This window comes from Amblyomma mixtum, chromosome 2 (assembly GCF_055824585.1).
Source record: "Amblyomma mixtum isolate Tamu chromosome 2, ASM5582458v1, whole genome shotgun sequence".
NCBI classification, from domain to species: Eukaryota; Metazoa; Arthropoda; class Arachnida; order Ixodida; family Ixodidae; genus Amblyomma; species Amblyomma mixtum.
In genome coordinates, this window is record NC_143013.1 from 152,717,172 (window position 1) to 152,732,679 (window position 15,508).

A 15,508-nucleotide genomic window follows, 5' to 3' on the forward strand; every position below is an offset into this window, starting at 1 on the left:
AACCATAAAATAGCAGTGGGGAAACAAAACGTATGAAAAGAAAAACAAAATTACAGGGATGTCTATTCAGGTAAGTGACGGTACAAGCAATTTTCAAATTTGGGGAGATTGTCTATTTGCAGAAAGGCCTGAGGCAGGGAATTCCATTCTGTTATTGTTCTGGGGAAAAAGGAGTATTTAAAACAGTTAATACGGGCCATCATGGGTGTAACCTGGTAACTGTGAGAGCTTCTTAAAGGGCGACACGAACGCTGTTGCAAATAGAGGCTTGTGTTTAAGTTGAAGTGATTATTGCGCAAAAGATAAAGAAATTTTAGCCTGGCGAATCTTCCTTCGTTTCGACAGTGAAGGAAGTTGTAATTCATGTAGCATGTCAGTCACGGAATCAGTATATCTATATTTTGACAGAATGAACCTGGTGGCCCTTCTTTGAACTTTTTCAATCTTATCCGTTTGATTTGACTGATACGGATTCCATATGACGCTTGCATATTCCAATGTCGGACGTACCAGCGCGAGATAAGCAGTTAGTTTTGCTTTTGTGGATGCAAGTTTCAGTTTTCTTTTAATGTACCACAATTTAGTTTCGGCTTTTGAACATATGTTGTCAATATGTAAATTCCAACTTAGATTAGATGATATAGTGACACCTAAATACTTAAAGGAGTTGACTCGTGTTATATTCCGCCCATCTATTTTATAATCAAATGAAAAAATATTTTTGGTTTTGTTTGTCAGTGTAATATATGATGTTTTTGTATAATTAATTTTCATTCTGGAAGCTGTACACCATTGATTAATGGAGTTCAACGCCAAATTTAATGTGAGCTGGTCTTCTGGCTTTGATATTGTGACGAAGACGAAGCTGGCAGTGGCGCGGGACGGAGCGCCCGCGCTAGGCCAGCGGCCATTAAATCATCTCATAGCCATGGTTCATCACTTCTCATTCTTCGGATGGCCGCCGCGTAACATTTGTTGTGAGGTGTTGGGGTCCCTTCATCGCCATCCTGGTCACGGAGCTTCGGCGTCCTGGGCCTGCCGTGGACGTCGGCCGTGAGTACCTAGTCAGCGCCGCACGGCCGTGCCCCAGCCCGTTCGACCTGAAGCGACTTCGACGCTCACCCCAGCCCCGTCCCCCGCCCGGACCACACTACACGACGGACCCAAGATCCGACGGACCCAAGACCCGACGGACCCAAGACCCCACCGACCCAAGACCCCACTGATCCAAACGTGAAGACACCGTCCCCCTGCCTCTGCCGTTCGGTGCGTCCAGAGACCTCGGCCGTCAGCTCCTGGCACCCTACGGCCCGAATGCATCGTTGACCGGGATTCATTCTCTCATCTTTCTCATCGTGGCGGCCAGCACTGCACCATCTTTTACATATTGTTCGATCCTTCACTCAAGACCATCGCCATTTCTCCGTCTGTTCGTCACCGATCGGGACGATCGCCCGGAGGCCCCGGGTAGTGTGACGAAGACGACGCTGGCAGTGGCGCGGGACGGAGCGCCCGCGCTAGGCCAGCGGCCATTAAATCATCTCATAGCCATGGTTCACCACGTCTCATTCTTCGGCTGGCCGCCGCGTAACAATATGATTGAGTATATTAAACAGTCATCCGCAAATAGCCGGACTGTAATTTGAGGAGGAAGTGAGACTGCGATGTTGTTAATACAGCGTAAAAATATTATGGGCCCCAGCACAGACCCCTGAGGGACTCCTGAGAGTACACCCAGGACGTCAGATTTCGCACCGTCTACCTCCACATACTGGGTTCTATTAGTAAGGTAAGCTTTAATCCAGTAGACAATATCTGTGTTTATGCCTAAGTCAATGAGCCTATTAAGAAGTTCATCATGGGGTACACGGTCGAATGCTTTAGACATGTCTAGGCAAACTGCATCCACTTGGTCCCTGTTGTTTAAGCCTTTTGAAAAATCATGCAGTGTTTCTACAAGTTGGGTAACAGTAGAGAGCTCCCGCCTGAAACCATGTTGATTCGGGATTTAGTTTGTTCGTGTCCTCAAGATATTTGGATAAGCAGTTTGCCACGACGTGCTCAAGCATCTTTCAACAGGAGCAGGTGATAGAAAATAGGTCCGTAATTGTCGGGAACGTGCTTGCTTCCAGATTTGTGTACTGGAACTATCCTAGCCTGCAGGCAGTCATTTGGCAAGGAATGTTGCTTCAGTGATGCGTTGAATATGATAAATATTTTGCAATCCATTCCGCGTATCTTCTTAGGAACTCATTAGGAATAGAATCAGGACCGGAAGACTTTTTGTATCTAAATTAAGGAGGAGGGAAAATATTCTTTCATGGGACAAGGTAATAGCGGGTATGTCATACGGTTGGGAGCATAATCCGCTTATAGAATTCTGGGGCCTAGAGTTAGAAGGGCTAAAAACAGAATGAAAATAGGCATTACATCTGTTAGCGATTTCTGATTTATCAGTAACAACACAACCATCCACTGTAAGAAACTTCATTTTTTTCCCTCGAGGGTGAAAGGTGACGCCAAAAACGCTGTGGGGAAGTTTTCATAAATTGGGTCAGCTTTTCTGAAAAATAGGTATCTTTTGCTGTCAATAACTTCTCTTTAAGTATCGAAGATAGGTGCGACATTTCATTTTGATTCCTTACTCTGTTGCGTTTTCTCCGCTTTATCCTTCGCTTCAGCTGGATTATTTCACGATTTATCCAAGGGTTACGTTTCTTTATCGTTTTTTTACGTTGCGGAACAAACTTTTGCAGGCAGTACCTGATTATATTTTTAAACCTCTCCCACAAAGTGTTGACGTCATCCTCCCCGTGGTAACAATCCAAGGTCATTTCCAAGTAGTCTATGATGCTGACATCATCAGCATTCGAAAAAACGTAAACAGAAATAGTTAGCCTTTTCGTTTTTTCCGGTGGTCTAAGCCGTTTGAAAGAAACTAAAACAAGATTATGATCAGAAAGCCCTTCCTTAACGGACACATCATATTCAGTTATTTTGCTGCTTACAAAAACCAAGTCTAGTATTGATTCCGTACTTTCTCCAATCCTTGTTGTGTGTTTGACAATTTGTGTGAGATCATTATTAAAGGCAATGTCTAACATGACCTCACAGTGTTTAGCATCAGTTGTGCCTGCATCAAGTGACTCCCAAGATATACTCGGCAAATTGAAATCACCGGCAATGATCACACTTGCGTTTCCAGGTACATTATTTGAAACGTATTCTTGTAACGATTCAAGAAATGTAATAGGGGCACTGGGGGGTCGATATACTGCGGCAATAACACAAGAAGAAACACCAAATTTTATCTCACACCAGATGCTCTCCGTGTTAGGGCAATCCTTCATAAGAAGAAATTCGATTCCTTCTTTAAAAATAAGCGCCACACCACCACCGCGCGTGTCACGATCCTTACGTATCATTCGATACGAAGGTGGTACTATCACACCATCAGTTATTTCAGGACGCAACCATGTTTTTGTTACTGCAATGACATCTGGCTGGTAAAGCATGATAATGTGTTCTAGGTCAGTAGTTTTATTCAGGAGACTGCGTGCATTCAAATTTATCAATGTAAAATTTCTTTCTTCTGTCCCAAACTGTCATTCGTTTTTATTATCAGTAGCAAGCGTGCGTTCTACCCTCAAGCGGCAGTGGTTGTCGTCATCCCAGACAAATTCCTCTTTATCAATAAAAAGCCTGTCATGCTGAAGCCAAATCTTTGCGCCATTGTCCTTCTCATGCTGTGCACTTGCCCACAGTTTCTTACGCTTATGTAAAGTCGCCTGGGAATAATCATGTGATAAAGAAGTATTGCTGCCCTTTAGTTTCTTGCAGTTCCTAAATAAATTCATTTTTTCATTGTAGTCGAAGCAACGAACGATCATTGGGCGCACCTTGTCCACGCCCTTCTTTCCGAGCATGTGTATCCGTTCTACCGTGTTAACTCTGACACCAAGGCGTTCGTGGAACACATCGTCCAATACTTTCTTCTTAAGTTCGACGCTAGTTTCACTATCAGTTTCCGATACTCCGAATACGAGAAGATTGTTTCGTCGGCCTCGGTCTTCCATCTCGACTATTTTCTCTTGCTGTGAACGGATAGTTACTCCCAGGTCATGCACCAATGCTTCAGGTTTTTCTTCTTTTTTGCGCCTCTCCACCTTCCCCTCATTAAAATTCCTTTCTCTCTCTCTCTTTTTTGCGCATATTCAATAAATTGCTCTCAATTTCTAGCATCTTCTCATTCACTTTATCAAATTGCTGGGAAAGCAAATTCTGGTTTTCTTTAACTTGCCTCATATCCTCAATGAGCGCTTTCTGTCCTTTCAAGACGTCACTGAACATTTTTTCGACAGTATCAGGCCCAGGATTTTGCTCAACATCACCAGCAAGTATCAACAACAATGAGATGCATTCCAGTACAAGATCAACACACACTGTGGGGCACGGCAGAACAATAATGAACCTATCATCACTTCTAAAACATATTTGTTGTTTACTAACCCGTAAGAACAGGACAAAAGGTTCAGCTGGCTTCATTTTGAAGGCCTCGCCGTGCCCACACGAAGGCTCGATGAAGACTGAGCTTAAATAGCCGGTGCTGTCCGTTATCATCGACGAAGTTGTCGTACAGGGAGCGCATGCGCCAATCCGTTCCATGCGGTAGCTTTCCACGCAGGCAGCCGCAAAAGATGACCGTTGTAGCTGTCGGCAACAAACCACGTACTTGAGGCGTGATCCGATGTTGAAGCATGGCACAGGAAGGCCTGTAAGAACAGGACAAAAGGTTCAGCTGGCTTCATTCTGAAGGCCTCGCCGTGCCCACACGAAGGCTCGATGAAGACTGAGCTTAAATAGCCGGTGCTGTCCGTTATCATCGACGAAGTTGTCGTCCCAGGGAAGCGCATGCGCCAGTCCGTTCCATGCGGTAGCTTTCCACGCAGGCAGCCGCAAAAGATGACCGTCGTAGCTGTCGGCAACAAAGCACGTACTTGAGGCGTGATCCGATGTTGAAGCATGGCACAGGAAGGCCTGTAAGAACAGGACAAAAGGTTCAGCTGGCTTCATTCTGAAGGTCTCGCCGTGCCCACACGAAGGCTCGATGAAGACTGAGCTTAAATAGCCGGTGCTGTCCGTTATCATCGACGAAGTTGTCGTCCCAGGGAGCGCATGCGCCAGTCCGTTCCATGCGGTAGCTTTCCACGCAGGCAGCCGCAAAAGATGACCGTCGTAGCTGTCGGCAACAAAGCACGTACTTCAGGCGTGATCCGATGTTGAAGCATGGCACAGGAAGGCCTGTAAGAACAGGACAAAAGGTTCAGCTGGCTTCATTCTGAAGGCCTCGCCGTGCCCACACCGTGCCCATTACAGCCACTCGTTTGATTACAGCCCCTTCTGAGTCACAAAGCGGCTCACGCTATGAGGGACGCTGTAGTGGAGGGCTCCGGAAATTTCTACCACCTGGGGTTTTTTAACGTGCGCTCACATCACACAATGCACGTTCCTCTTGAATGTTGCCTCCATAGAAATCAGACCGACGCCGACGGGATCTAAACCGCGTCTTTCCCGTCAGCAGCCGAGCACCATAACCACTAGGCGAGGTGTTTGGGTGCAAGTTGAACCCAGGACCTTCGGATACTTGGATACCAGATTAAACTGAAGGCGCAGCGCACGAAGGGCAGGACTAAGGGAGATAGAAACAGAGCGCTGGGTTCGTCTCTGCTTTAGACATGTCCTTCGTGCGTTGTCCCTTCAGTTTTAACAATGTACCGACTAGCCCAGGCAAATACCTTACTGCAATACTTGGATACCAGAGCATGAATGCACGTTGATTGAAGCGGAATAAACGTGAGCCCAGTGACTGCGTTGTAGTTTTGACGGAGCGAAGTGCCTTAGAGGCATGTCGTGATATGTACGCAACTGTTTATAAGTTCGCTAGTGATAAATTAAGTAACTGAGGAAGAGAGCAAACAAGACACGAGAATCCTGTCTTGTTATACTCTTAAAGGCTGGCATTCGGCGCCCCCAATTTTTTCCGCACCGCTGCATATTGAAACCTTACGTCAAGTGGACGTTGCGATTCTAAATTAGATCCTGCAGCCATTGCTTCAGGTAACCTTAATACTGTTGTAAGAGAGTTAAAAGATAACGGTAGACAGAAAAAGAAAAGACGTGCGTTTCAACAACCGTGTCCGCCGAAGCGCACGCTGGATGACAAAAACAGATAAGCGGCCGCAGCCTGCAGCTTCCCCCGAGCTGTCCATTTCTACCACACGCTGTTGTTGTTGTTGCGGCTGAGAGAAGAATGAAAAGGAAAGTGCACGGGCCTGTCGACTGACTCGAGCCGAGCCACCACCGCTGCTACGTGCACATAGAGGAGAGTTAAAAGATGAGGAAAGAGGGAAAGAAGAGACGCGGTTCGCAACAACTATGTCCGCCGAAGCGAACACGCTGGCTGAAACAAGAGATACTCATATCCCAACATAATTTCAACCTCTACCAGAGGCTCGGTATCGTTGTGATATATATACCCGCCCCATTTGTGACAACACTCCGCGCATGCGCACAACGGACAAGGCGGGCGCCTAGAATTTCGACGGAGTCTAAATAATAGAGCACCGTGTACTGCGCGATGTGGGTGCACAATAAGAACCCCCAGGTGGTGCAATTTTCTGGAGCCCTTCTCAACGACGTTCCTCATAGGCCGAGTAGCTTTGAGACGTTAAACACTCATAGACCATGAACCATTTCTTTGGTCCCATTGTTTATCCCTTCCTCTATGGCGCGGATCGGGTGTCCATAGAGATATGTGGGGCGGCTAAAATTGAAAACCAATTTTCAATTTTACGAAGGAACGCCAAATGCCGCTCGGCGCGACGACCTGCCCGTGGTGCCACGGCTCAGTGCGCACCCACCCTGACTTCGCGAAGCGGCTAGCTTGGTGTAGCTCTCACTACAAAATGTCTACAAATCAGAAAACGGTAATTTACGAGATAGGAGTATGTACCGTGTCACGCCATCTCGGCTGCATGTTAAAATTGCACTGCCGGCACTCAGTGTTGATTTCGTCATTGAAGTTGGTCTAGTCGGTGAATATGACATACATAGGCTTTCAATTTATTAATATATAACAGCTAGTTATAATGTGTCCAATCATATAATTATCTCCACAGCAAGGACTACTATCCTGTATAGGCTATATGCAGACAAGCAAGGATTAGAAATGCGTAAATATTCACTTGTTTATCTCAGGGGTGCGACCAATATAATTATTAGGATCAGCTAACGACGCCCCCTGAAGGACAACGCCGTTCGCATACCTCCCCTAATAACCTTCTCCTGTGCCAGCTGCATCCACCTTATTCTCGCAAAATTCCGAAGCTTGACCCGCCTAAATACGTACATTTCTCCCACCTCCTGCCATTCTTCACTTCTGTTGGCAACCAATCTGTTGCATTACATGCCCTGTCGACTATAACCGACGATTTTAACAACTGGCACACGCTACTTCATCGATGCTGCCCCCATAATGACCGGGTAGCACTCGCCTTGGATCTTAATGGGGCATTTGACAATTGAACACACGTGATCATACTCACTAACCTAAGCCAGGCCAACAGTGGCCTTAACATATTCTGATACATATGCCAATTTCTAATATATCGTGAATCCCACATCTGCATCTAAGGTAGAGAGCATTGTCATTACCTACTCCGCACGCGGGCAACCTCCGAGGGGCGGTACTTTCCCCGCTGCTTTTCACTCTTGCTATGATGCCCCTGCCAATCCAGCTGGGTACAGCTGGGTCCATCTGGGTACAAGGCGTGCTGCACGCCGATGACATCACCCAGTGGGCCACGCAGGGCAGCACAGGGGACATTGAAACTAGCCTGCAAACAGCGGCGACGATAGTAAACTGCTATGACCACTGCTGCGGTCTTTAATGTTCCCCTCCAAAATCGGAATTTCTCCACCTCTGCCGCCCACAAAAATGCACAGCTAAAACCCCTCTTTCTCTTGAGACTGGTCCTATACGCGAAACTGAAGAGATACGGGTACTCGTAATATACACTCACAAACACAGACGGCCAAACACTACGTTGGCTAAACTCCGTAAGGCGGAGGACCAGGGGGGCCGCATGGTCCGCCAGGTTTCCAACAACCGTTGGTTGTCACGAAGTAAGGATGACTTGCGGCTGGCAGACGCCTTTGTAGCCAGTCTAATTCTCTATTCGACTCCTTATCTCCCCCCACGAAAGTAGGAGGAGGATGCGCTTGAGGTCATCTTTCGGAACTTTCCGGAAGCTCAGGGAGGCGCACCTCACAAACCAGTACATCCGCCTGTCGCTAACGGAGTCGGGTCGCTGCCTTCTTGCCCGAATCCATATCCAACACAGCACTCCCATGGAAGACAGGTTTCACATCCCAGAGCTGTGGAGACGCGCCCTCAATCTGCCACCTCTTCCAGCCAACTATTTCACACTTAGACCATAGTGGCCGGCTCCTGGGACAGGCGGAAGCCCTAGCTGGGCTATATGGCAACAGAACACGTGTTTTGCTACGTGGTCGCCTCCGGTCCTCACTACGGGGGATGGTACACGGCCGTGATAGTTCACAACAGCAACACAGTTAACGCCTCACCTTCAGAACCTGCAGTCCAACACAAACAGAAGAGGTCGTGATTGCTCTCGCAGCCTCACATTCCGATTCAAAATGCTTAATTACCGACTCCCAAGGGGCCTGTCGGGGCGTCGAACAAGGCTGCAGTACTTTCTTAGACTATCGAATGTACCAAAATTGCATACGGGATACAGACTTCGTACACCATTACCTTATATGCGCCCCTGCTCATCAGGGGCTTGCAGGAAACGAGGAAGCAGATGCAGCCACCCGCGCGCTCTCTCATCTGGCTGCCTTCTCCTCCCCCGATCACGAAGCCGATCCTAATCCGATCTATTCCATCAAAGATGTTACAATCAACTATCAAGATAGTCATCGCCTTTACCCTCGCCCATGTAAAGAGCGGCTCCTTCTCCGCCTTCTCACCAATACATGATGTGCCCGGCAGCACTAAAACATTTTGACCCCTCCTCGGTTCAACTATTGCTGAACTAGTTAGAGAGCGAAAGTTGTAGCATATCGGGCAACGATACACGGTGTTACGTCTCGCCTTCGTCCTGGGAAGACGACATGGCCACAGCGAAACGCGACAAACCCCGAGACGCGCGTTGGGTGAGCGCCTGGATTGCCACGGAAGCCGCGTCCGTCTGCCCGGTTGAGCGAGCGTTTCGCTTACACCGAGTGTGAACGCGCGTTCGAAATGCACGTGAACGCCGCTCATGGACATTCTGGCGTCTGCGCTACGTGGATGACATCGTTCCCCCCTCTCCCAGCGCGTGACGGCGGTGTGATCTCTCGGGAGTGAGTGAGTGCGTGTGTGTCTGTGATTGGTGCCAGTGAGAACTTCTTTCCCCTACAGGCCCGGCCCCCATCTAGGGAACCTAGGGAAGGGAACTCTTTAAAACCCCGGCAGCGGCACGGCCGGGGAACTCTTTGTCTTTGAATGATCTCCTGATGAGCTGTCGTGATGCAGCGTTCCTGCAGCTCACTTGTAAATATGAAAATTGCTGTATAAAGTCCTCTTTCATTGTCTTTTCCCAGCAGCCTCGTCTCAGACGTCCCTCATTCCCACTCCGGCGCACGACCATGCTACCTCGTCTGTAACAAACTGGTGGCTGCGGTGGGATGCTGCTACCTCGTCCCTAACAAACTGGTGGCAGCGGCGGGACGCTGCTACCTCGTCCTTAACAACGGCTTGGCGTCTCTGACGTTGAGTGCGTTCTCGGACACTGGAGAGAAATTGAAAATGTTTTTTAGGAAAGGAGATCACGCAGTAATTGTCTTGCATCTCTCGGTGTACACCCCACCTACGCGGCAAAAGAAATAAAGGAGGAAGTGAAAGAAAAAAGGAAGGAAGAGGTGCAATGGTGGAGCGTTTCGGAATAATTTCGACTTTGGTTGGTAACAACTTTATTCATAGTCCTGCAGATCTTTCGCCGACGGGGCCTTAGGTCTCCCACGTGGGGACGTCGAGGCGCTGCCTCGCCGTCGCCTCGCGGGCCTGCTGGACGGCCCAGAGTTGGTGCCCGAGGCTGGGGCTGCGCAAGGCAGCGGCCAACCGCGGCGGGAGGGTTCCGGAATTAGCACCGTGAAGGTTTTTGTTACAGTCCCAGAGCATGTGAGTTAAAGTGGCTACATTAGCGTGGCAGACCTTGCATATATTTGTTGGGTATGTACCGGGGTAAAGCCTGTGCTATAGTTCCGGGTTGGGGTACGTGAGCGTCTGCAGTTGTCTGAGGGCCACCGCGTGCGCCCTGTCCAGCTTGTCGCTGGGCGGAGGGAAGGTTCGGCGGGCCAGGCAGAGGGCCTTGGTAATTTCGTTGTAGCTGGTCAAGCAGTCTTTGGTGCTATTCCACGGACGACGGTCGCCGGCGCGGTTCGCGAGCTCGCGCGCCTTCGCGTGTGCCGTCTCGTTGCGGTTGCGATACGTCCTCGATTCTTCTCCCATGTGCGGCGGGAACCATTGAATTCTGGTTTGGAATTCTACCTCCTGCTGGACTTGTCGGTTCCTCAGGACTCGTTCCGCTCTCTGTGAGATCCATCCTTTGGCGAAGTTTCTCGAAGTTTCTGGCGAAGTTTCGAGATTAGTATCATTTTCGCAGTTTTACATTGTTGCGGGTGGGTGCCGCGCTGCCAGCAGTCATTGATAAATGCCGTTAACTGTTCCACGGATTTGTCGTCAAGATTCTTCAGGGCGCGATTCGACACCCCGTCAGGGCCTGGCGCCGATCTGCTGTGTAGGTTGTGCAGCGCCGTCCTGATCTCTTCTGCACAAAAGCCCTTATCCAATTCTACATTCGGATCCCCATCATAAGGGCCGTGTTGTGCAGTCGACGTGTGCGGCAAGTACTTGGCTCGCAACTGGACGGTCACTGCATCTTCACCATACTTCTCGAGCTCCCTGTGTAATAGACGTGCGAGGCAGTCACTCTGGTGGGATTTGGTCTTCGTTTCGTCCAACAGATACCTGAGCAGGTTCCACGATTTCCCGTTGTGCAGTTGTCCATCGACTGCATTGCACAACTCGTCCCATTGCTGGAGGTTGAGCGTTCGGCAGTGTTCCTCGATGTTGCGGCTGATCTCCGCTATTTTCTTTCTAAGTCTCCGATTGAGTCTTTAACCCTTCCACCTGGCCAGGATCGAATTCTTCGCCTCGATGAGATGCGCCAGGCGGCTGTCCATCTTGTCAGTTTCAACCTCAGTTTCGACGCTCTTGGTTGACGCTTTGGCGTCTGCAACCAGCGAGCGGGTCCAAGCTTCGATGTCCGTGATCGTATCGCCTGCAGATTCTTTTTGGTCTCGTTTCTTTCTGAAGTCTTCCCAGTCGGTCCATTGGAACTTTCGCTTACTGCCCTGTTCCTTGTCTGGCGTCGGGAAGTATATTTCGACGATCATGTGGTCGCTCCCAAGGTCGGTCGACGTGTTTTTCCACGTGGTGGCCGTCGTCCCGGTAATTCGGGCGAACGTAAGGTCCGGGGTCGTGTCTCTGGTAGTAGGGTTACCGATTCTTGTCGGGCGCGCCGGGTCCGTAAGTAACATGAAGTCGATTCATGCGCATCTTGTCCGAGTTGTCTTCCCTTGGTCGTGATGTATCCGTAACCCCATGCTGTGTCTGCCGCGTTGTTTCCTCTGCTTGGTGGGTATCAGTTCGATGAAAGCGTGTTCCATCTGGACGCCACTTAGTTCGTGTTCAACGAATGTGAGACGCTTCCTAACGAGCGTGCATACACCCCTCCCCTTGATTTTGCTGTCATGCGTTTTGTAGCCAAAACAAAGTAGCCGCATTGGTGAGTGTTTCTTGGAGTAATATTGCGTCCGGTTTACGTGTTGCGTGCCGGATGTGTTGCTGTAGAACCGCCTTTTTGCCGGCGAAGCCACGGCAGTTCCACTGCCATAATACTATCCCTTGGTTATCATTGGCCACGTTGATGCTGAAGCGAGTTGTCTGCCTGCCCTATATGGTGGCTCGGTCCCGCATCACAGATAGCCGGAAAGTGTCCGTGTTGCGTGAATACGGAGTGATTCATTATTATCTGCATGTTTCCTTCGAGGTTAGTGGTCCTGTTTGCTAGCCCGAGGACTCGTGAAGGGTCTCAATGGTACTTTGCATAGTGCACAGCATTGTCTTGATGTCTGTAATTTCGGCTGGAAGCTGGGTCTCGAAACCACCCTCGTGCTGTTGTAGCGCGCGTTTCTTCAGGGCGGGCGCGTTCGCGTCCGGAACGCTCGTTGGCACCTGCTGTTGTGCGATTTATTTGTTTCGTTCCACCACGTCGTGCTCGCGTCTGAGTTCTTGCATCTCCAGCATGAGCTGTTGCACTAGTTCGCGCATTACCGCGTTCTCTTTCCGTATTTCTGCGTTCTCTTTTTGAGCGCCTCTAAAATGCCATTGTCGGCTTTGTGATTTTGCTGATTTTGCCCTGGGACTACAGGCGTTGTTACGATCCCCTCCCGCGCGGTGTCCCGGTCAGTATCCGGCCAGCTCACCTTGTCTCCGCGAGTTGGTGTCCTGGATCTCGATGTTTTCTGATCGCGGCTGTCCCTTTGCCGGCTGCGGCAGGGGGATCCGTCACGCGAACTCGACCTTGATCTCAGTCTGGGCGGCTGGATGGGCGGGAAGTCTTGCTGTGTCAGTTGGGCATGTGCGTTTTGGCGTTCCCATCGTCGCCTGCGAATCACGTACGGAGTGTTGTACCTTGCCTTGCAGGCCTTGTCGGCCGTCATGTGAGCGCCGCCGCACAGGTTACACTTGGGCGAGCACTGGTGTCCCTGGTCGGGGTCGCGGTCTCCGCACCCCCGCAAATGCGGTTGGAGAGATTTGGGCAAACGTCTATGCGGTGGCCGAGGCGTCCGCACTTGTAACAAATGTCAATTTGCTTGCGATACAACGTGCAACGGACGAGTGTTGCGCCGTACCTGACGATGTTGGGCACCTTGAGTCCGTCAAAGGCAATAACGACCGTGGTCGCAGTGCCTATGCGTTTGGCCGCCAGTGCAAGTGGGTTTCTCGGGTTTACGATGTTCTCGTCCAGTGCCTGAGGTTCGTGCGCAATGGGGATGCCATGAATCACTCCCTTGGTTGTATTATCGGGTGCCGTTTCATACGCGTTGACTGCATGTGATTTTCCTTGGATGTCAATGTGCCGTATTTTGGCATAGCGGTCCGCGTTCGTTCGTTTCGCTGTGCTGACGACGACGATGTTCTGGTGTGAGTTGGGACAGACGGTGTCCTCTGCACCTTCGTCTCCCCTTATGCCAGCGGCTGCGAATATTGCGGCGGTGACCGTCGAGGCGCCGGCCTTAACGATGTCGAGACCGCCTTGTGGTCGAACCACGATTTTGATTTCCTCCTTCGGTAGTCTGGGCATGCGTCCCGCTTTAATAACCTTTCCCTTGACATTCTTGGGTTTCGTACCTTGCTGGCTGGTGCCATGCGCGTTCGTTCTTGCCTCAATGTCGTGCGTCGAATTCGTACTGCGGTCTCGGGTTTTCGAACGCCGCTCTCCGGCGGTCTTCCATCCGGCTTCTTCGGTAATTTCTTCGGCGGAAATGTCTTCCCCCATCACTTGCACGTTCATTCATGGGTGGCGTTCGTCGGCTTGTGCCGCTTCGTTCAAAAGAGTCCGTACACTTGGCGGCGCGTTCGTCGGCGGCGCGCAGCTGTTGTGCCGGCTAGGCCGGGCGTCTGGCGAACGCGTCTAGGCCCAGCGAGGCTACGGCGTGGTCGGAATGCGGATAATTCAATATCTCTGAGAAGAATGGTGGCCCACCTCAAAACTGGATATCCGTCGATGCATTTCGACTTAACGGATCCGTTGGTGAAATATTGGCGGTAAAATGCTGTTGAAATCGCTGCGAAAACATCTGTAGAAGACAGAGCCGATGTGAACGCGTCCGCTCACCTCGGCGATCGCAGCCATAATTTCGACTGTCTGGGGATCTTTATTGTGCACAAACATCGCACAGCGGTCTGCACAGCGGTCGCGACGGTTGGTTGGTCGGTTTATGGGGTTTAACGTCCCAAAGCGACTGAGGCTATGAGAGACGCCGTAGTGGAGGGCTCCGGAAATTTCGACCACCTGGGGTTCTTTAAGGTGCACTGACATCGCACAGTACACGGGCCTCGAATTTCTCCTCCAAAGAAATTCAACCGCCGCGGCCGGGATCGAACCCGCGTCTTTCGGGCCAGCAGCCGAACACCATAGCCACTGAGCCACCGCGGCGGCCGGTCGCGACGGTCTGCTCCCTCAATGAACGCTGAGGCCTATTCCTGCAGTGACGCCTGTCTGCAACAAGGTTATCAGCGCTAACGCATGCAATCCACATCTGCCATCACTCCACCTACCGGATGGCCGCTAGGAGGCCCGAGTGAGCGGACGCGTTTATTATCGGCTCCGCTAACTTCCGGTTCCTCTGCCCAGCTAAGTCTTTTCTAGGACCCACAAAGGCCCTCACAGATCCTGGAAGGTTCACGAGCCCCAATCGCTTCCATCTTTTGGATGGCCCCAATGACTTCGGTGAGCCACCTGGTGATAATGTCTGGCAGCCACGCCGCTGCGCTAAGCCTCGCCTCATCGAGGCGACCCTCGCCGGCGCGCCGCGTTCCTCACTCCCCAACAGCCATGGAGGAGGCCGTGGATGGAAAGACCTCTAACACGTTGGACAGCCACCCTGTTGAGTGAAAAACTGTGCTCCATGCATACCGTAATCAGACCACAGATTTGAATTTGCCCCCAAAACACCCGGCATCGGCCTTCGTTCAATATAAGCCGAGCGCCAGCAACGCCGGCGCGACACCGGGCGCTGCATCTGGAATCTTCGGAAAGCGTTCAAGGAGACGCCATGACGCGCGCCGTCGTCCATAGAAGTAAGCAACTCGGCCCACTGCCGGCGGGAACTATCAGTGTCGTCTTTCGCCTGCGAGGAGGCCTCTCCCTGGAGAAGTTCCCGGCTCCCAGTATCCTGCAGGCACTTCACTCGGCGCTTACCTGTTCAGTGATAGGCGAGTTGCACACAAGAATCCATCCAACTAACAACACCTTCACAGTGGCGACGGTAGCGGAGGCAACAGCTTTGGCACTGGTCAAAATTCAGGAAGTTACTTTAGATGGACAGCAATATCCGGTAGCCGCGTACATCGCGGCCCCTTCAGCGGCAGTCAAGGGTGTTATTTCTCGGCCGTACTTGAATGAGACGACTCCAGAGCAAATCCTAAATGACTTGAAGTACCGAAACCTGGAGGCTAACATTATAGTGCACCGCCGCATGGGAAAACCAGCCTCCATTGAAATAACCTTTGCCTCAGATCCCGTGCCTCACACCCTTAAATATGTGTGTATGGTACACCGCTGCACCAAATACAAGGGTAGCCGCGATGCCTCCA

General features: G+C 50.7%; 1 pseudogene; it reads right to left on the bottom strand.

The window, feature by feature from the left end:
- The window catches only part of LOC149361295 (uncharacterized), a 43,515-nt pseudogene extending 29,951 nt beyond the window's left edge, over window positions 1-13,564 (bottom strand).
- Between the last annotated feature and the right edge of the window lie 1,944 nt (window positions 13,565-15,508).